General features: G+C 41.6%; 1 pseudogene; it reads right to left on the bottom strand.

The window, feature by feature from the left end:
• LOC105988043 overlaps nt 1-2,469 on the bottom strand; it is a 5,159-nt pseudogene extending 2,690 nt beyond the window's left edge.
• Nucleotides 2,470-5,980: the final 3,511 nt, after the last annotated feature.

A 5,980-nucleotide genomic window follows, 5' to 3' on the forward strand; every position in this document is an offset into this window, starting at 1 on the left:
GCAATGCTTGGTAAGAAATGTACACATTATCCTGCCCATGTAATTGTAACCCCTCTGTACAGTATGTTCACAAATAAAAAATAATAAAGAGCTGGAAAAAAATGGACAAAGAATCCAGTTCATGGTATGCCACAGACTCCGTGGATAAGTATATTGCAAGTTTTGGTAGTAAGTCTTCAGGCTTCTCTCAGTTCCCCTTACCCCTAGGTGCCTTGAGCATGAAACATGTGAGTCTAGAAGAATTGCAGAAAAATACATTTACATCTCTTCTACTGAATTCTGCAGACTTCATAGCCAGCAAGCCTGGCAGTCTACCATAAATGGCCACAATTCTTTCTTTAGCATTGTATATCTACTCTTGCATAACAGTGCATGGCACAAATGTACAAGATAATACTAGTTTTAATCTATACAGTTTCTAGAATAATTATGGAATAAAAGTATTTAACTTTCTAGTGAGAATCACTGATGGGCAGCATTCATCTTCATTTTAACATTTAAAAGTCTCTGTAGGCATCTCCAGGTTGAGTCCCATCAGTTTGTAGTTGGCTTCTGACATGCCCTGGTTAGAGTTTATGACCATGAAGCTGTCCATCTGACCCATCGTCTAGTGGGAGAAGTAGATGTGCATCTGCATCTGCACTGGCTCATCCTCGCAGCTGCCAAAGATGTCATTGGGCCAGAGAGCCCTAAATGCTTTGACTTGTGTTATGGCTGATACAAATTCTATGTGTTTCAAAATGTTAATTAGAGAATGAATGGCAGTTTCTACTATAGGTTGAACAGCCTTGGAAATGTCAGTTCCTTCATTTTCTGAAGCAGCCTCAGCTTCTTTGAGGATGTTCTCCAGGTGGGTAAGTTCCTCCGACATATTCATGATCTCTGCTTCATTTTTTTTATTGTATTTACTTGGTTGATGAGTTTAGCAGCAGTTGAAAATAACCTTCTGCAGAGCTCCAGTCCTGTGCATCTGTGTTTATCCTATTTATGGCTCTTTTCGCGCCAAATGTCCTTTTACAATTGTCTAACCACTGTCCAGATGCTTCTCTTTTGGCATGATAGGTATCCCGGTATTCTTGCAGCTCCAAAACCCTAAACTTGAGTGTTTCTAACAAACCACAGGACATCAGCATTTTAGCACCCACAAAGATGGTTGGCCACTCTGAACACATCATCATCACATCCAAGGAACTTTTAAGTTGGGTACAAATGCGTTGTAGATTCTCACCAAGAAAGCAGGTTGCTTCATTAGTTATTTCTCCAGACATCTTCTGAATTGTCTGAAATGGCCTCAAAAACATATAAACAGTGAACATTATGTAGGACCCATCAGTGTCTAACAGCATCTGATTGACGTGACACCGCCACTGGCTTTAAAGCTGCAATTATGGCATAAAGAAAGGGCGAGGGCAGAGGTGATGTCTGTATATCTGGAAACCCATTCTGCTCATCCTCATCTTGACTAGACAGTCCAGAGAAATCCTCTTCCTCTTCTTCATCTCTTTCATCAAAACCGAGATAACATTCTCTTCAGACTGACTCCAGGTATCTTTCAGGAGCCAACACTTCTGGCATATCAGTTTCTTCTAAGTCAAGAATTCCTTGACACTCCAGTGGGTCCTGCTGTTCTTGAGTAATATATGACTCTTCATCTTCAAAGACTGTCACGTGATCCTCCTTTAATACTGAACATGTATCCTCAGGCAGCTGTCTGCTAGCATTATCTTGACAAGCCTCCAAACTGTGGTTCTCAGCTCTGAGATCACTTCTTCTGTCATATTGCTGCTGGTGGAATCTTGAGACTGAAGAAGCAAATCAGGACGCTCTGGCATCAGTTCATTGACAGCAGAGTCCATTATCTAGCAGCTGTGTGTGTGAGAAGATCTGGCTGGCCATGAGGGCCTCCTTGGAAGACTCACCTGTTAACATCAGGCTGAGGTGCTGCTTGAGCACTAGTACTCCTGGCGCAACGGTGTGTCCCCTTTGCCAATGCTGTCCAATGAGTGTTGCCAGACTTCCCAGGTGAAATGGTCCATGCTTTCACCCTTTGCATCTCCCAGCTCAACATCTGAAAAGTCAAAATCCCTAAATACACAAAACTGTTGTTCTCTGTTCCTGTCCTCCACAGCCACTTCTTCCTCCTGAATCATGTCTTCTGTGGTGGAAATCAAGCTGGTCTGCAGGTCACCAGCTTCCAAGTCCTCATTAGATGACAATATAACTGATGGGTTCTCTGGGAGGGCAAATTCTGGGCCACAGAAGGAATGTACAGTCATTAGCTTTTCTCTTGCTCTTCTCTGTGATAACTGTGGCCTTTTCCAACTGACAGGGATCAAGTTAGAGGCAGAGCAAGTGGAGGAAGGAGGCTCTTCTCCTCACAGTGATCACCTTGGGATTGCCATTCCTCCTAGCTGCAGTGTGCCGGTCTCCATACTTATTAAAAACACAGAACGCTTCACGAATTTGCATGCCATCCTTGTGCAGGGGCCATGCTAATCTTCTCTGTATAGTTCTAGTTTTAGTATATGTGCTGCCAAAGCGAACACAAAATGAGATTTTTATACTCAGTGTTTACTTTGGTATTGAGTTTGCTTGGGTTTTTATTTCCTTCTTTGTTTTCTGTTTTGCTCAGCTCATTGCTGGTACTCCTCCACTTGGGATATGCATCCAGTCCTACTCTTTGTATTTTTATTGGAGAATTTAATAATTTTACTAATTTCCATTCATTTGAATTATTGGTATGTAAATATAGCCATAAGTTGCATTATTGTACTATGTATCTACATGAGTGGTTCAAGAAATTGTGGTGTGTGTGTGTGTGTGTGTGTGTGTGTGTAGGAATTTTACTCATGCATGAGAAAGAGTAATATTATGTAATTTTCAGGGAAATGGGTATAATTAGAACAAATCATGTTAAGTAAGGTAAGCCAAGCTCAGAGAGACAAACAGCATATGTTTCTCTCATATGCTAGATTTAAAATATACTGGCACATGATGAATGGTACAGGAACTATGTAGCTGGACAGTGGTGCTCACACCCATAATGATAGATATTCAGGAGGCTGAGATCTGTGGATCACATTTCAAACATGATCATGCAGGAAAGTCCGTGAGACTCTTATATTAACTACCAGAACACCAGGGGTAAAGCTGTGGCTCAAAGTGGTAAAGCACTAGCCTTGGGCAAAATATCTCAGACACTGCACCCAGGCCTGAGATCAAGTCCCACCACTGACAAAATTAAATATGTAATTTGAGGGTGGGGAGAAGAGAAGGAAAATAGCAGAGAATGAAAGAGGGATGACATTGGCCAAGAAGCATTGTAATCATAGCCTGACTTATGAAATTTAACACCCTTTGTAATCTACTTAGTAATAACAAAAATAATTTTAACTCTAACCTGGGTGCTGGTGCCACACACCTGTAATCCTAGCTATGCAGGAAGCTAAGATCTATCATCCCAGTTCAAAACTAACCCAGACAGGAAAGGTCATGAGACTCTTATCTCCAATCAAGCACCAAAAATGCTGTAAGTGGAGTTCTGGCTCAAGTGATAGAAAATGGCTCAGAGACTGCTTAGGCCATGAGTCCAAGCCCTAGCAAAGGTGCATGGGTGTATGTGTACACATGCATGCGCAAACACACACACACACACACACACACACACACACACTTCAACTCTAAAAGCATTGTAATAGGGTTGATATTTTGCATTATGCATATGAATTTCACCTCTATTGTGCATAAACCACGGACATCCAAAAGCCAGACTATTGCTGTATCCCTGATCTAGCCTTCACCCCTAGCTTGGTGCATGTGTGACAGCAAGGTAAGAAGTTCTGAAAGATAGAATGGAAGATGAAACACAAGTTTGTATGCAGTTGTATGTAAATGAAAGGAGGAAAGAAGGAAGGAAGGGAGTGAGGAAGGGAGGGAGGGAGGAAGAAAGTAAAGGAGAGAAGGAGGGAGGAAGGCAAAATAAAGGAGTGTAAGTAAGAATAGGAAGACACAACACACAGAGAATGGAACTATGTTACTCATGGTATAAGCTGTAAACAGTTCTCTATCATTTGGAATGAAACTATACTATGAATGCCTTTTTGCTATCATGAATGTTGAGACAGCAAGTGTTCTCAGATCAGGGTGCACTTTGGATGGCAAGGGTCCAATGATGCACTTTAATATTGAGTTATAAGGAATCAAAATGGATGCTAAAATCATTTGATATGTCTACCTAAGTTTGGAGTTGGCAATTAAAGGACATGACAGCAATTACTTAAAGGAAGTCTGACTGAATGAGATGAGATGAGGGAAGCAGATATTGTTGTGAAAATAGGCTAGATGCCAAGAAATACCTCAGTGAAGGATCGTCACTCAGATGCCTTGTGTCTCTAATTTCCTTCCAGTACATGTACAGAAAATCACACAGATTGTCTGCAATCTTCATAAGCCTCACTTGATCACACGCTTTCCACAAGCTCTTGTCATCTCTTGAATTTCAGAACAAGTGACCCTGTTATTGCTCTGTCTGAAAAAGGCTCTTTCTCTCCACAACAGGTCACATCTGCAACACTGAACAGGAAAATGGAAGAAAGGTAAGGATTATTCCAGGAGTTATTCCTCTGAGTAATTCCAGGATTATTTCCTCTGAGTTTATATCCCTATGTTTCCAGTATTGGGTGCTTCATTTGGGGGATTATGGGAAAAGCTAGAAAGAGAAGGTTCTGTGTGAAAACTGCATGCTAGTGGTGCCTACGCTGGAAATTAAAAATTCTATTAACCAGATTTTCCTGCTTTCCAAATCAAATCCTCTTATTTTCCCTTGATGTTTGCTTTCAGAGGCACCAATGGAACGATTCTGAGCACGGAACAAACCAAATTTGCCTTGATAACAGAAGTGACAGGGATGTATGGCAATATCCACACCTATCATAGAACTTGTGTCATGGAGATGACAATTCTCGGGTGGTTGAATGTCATCATTGATGTGATTGGACTGGCAGGAAATGCACCTGTAATTTGGCTCCTGGGCTTCCGGATTCGAAGAAATGCCATCACAGTTTACATTCTAAACCTGGCTATGGCTGACTTCCTTTACCTCTGCTTTCAACTTATGGATTCCCTACAAGAACTTACCAACTATTTCCTTGTTAGCATAGAAATCTATCACTTTAATGTCTTTCACTTTGTGTTTTACTATTCTCACATAGCAGGCCTGAGCTTCCTCAGTCTTATTAGCCTGGAGCGCTGCCTGTCTGTCCTGTGTCCCATCTGGTACCGGTGCCACCGCCCAACACATGCATCATCCTTAATGTGTGTGCTACTCTGGGTACTATCACTGCCATTTCCTTTTTTCCTATCTCATTATTGTCTAGATTGGTATACTCCTTCTGATTGGAACTGGTGTCTGTTATTTAGACTCTCTACTGCTGGATACTTGCTACTTTTATTTGTGATTCTCTCAGGGTCCAGCCTGGTTCTAACTGTAAGGATGTTCTGTGGCTCTCGACGAAAGTCATTGACTAGGTTGTATGTGACCCTCCTGCTCACAGTGCTGGTCTTCATCTTCTGTGGTCTGCCCTATAGCATTGGCCATTGCCTAATAGCTGTGATTTATAGTGATGCCTATTACTATTCCTGTTACCTTTTTAAGCTTTTATTTTTGCTAACCTCTGTTAACAGCTGTGCCAACCCCATCATTTACTTCTTTGTTGGCTCCTGTCATAAGCAACAGAGGCAGACCCTTAAGCGGGTTCTTCAGAGGGCTCTTCAGGACACTCCTGAAGACAGTGAATGTGGAGGTAGTCTTTCTCAAGGGACTCTAGGGATGTCAGAGATCAGGATGTAGCAAGGATAAACAACTTCTGCCCTCCTCTATAGATGTGGCTTTGTGAGTGAATCTGGACAGACCACAATTCACAGTGGTCTGCTCTTATTTCAGTCCATATCTCTTAAATATCTCAACAATTATTAGTATATT

Source organism: Dipodomys ordii, unplaced genomic scaffold, assembly GCF_000151885.1.
Source record: "Dipodomys ordii isolate 6190 unplaced genomic scaffold, Dord_2.0 Scaffold46, whole genome shotgun sequence".
NCBI classification, from domain to species: domain Eukaryota; kingdom Metazoa; phylum Chordata; class Mammalia; order Rodentia; family Heteromyidae; genus Dipodomys; species Dipodomys ordii.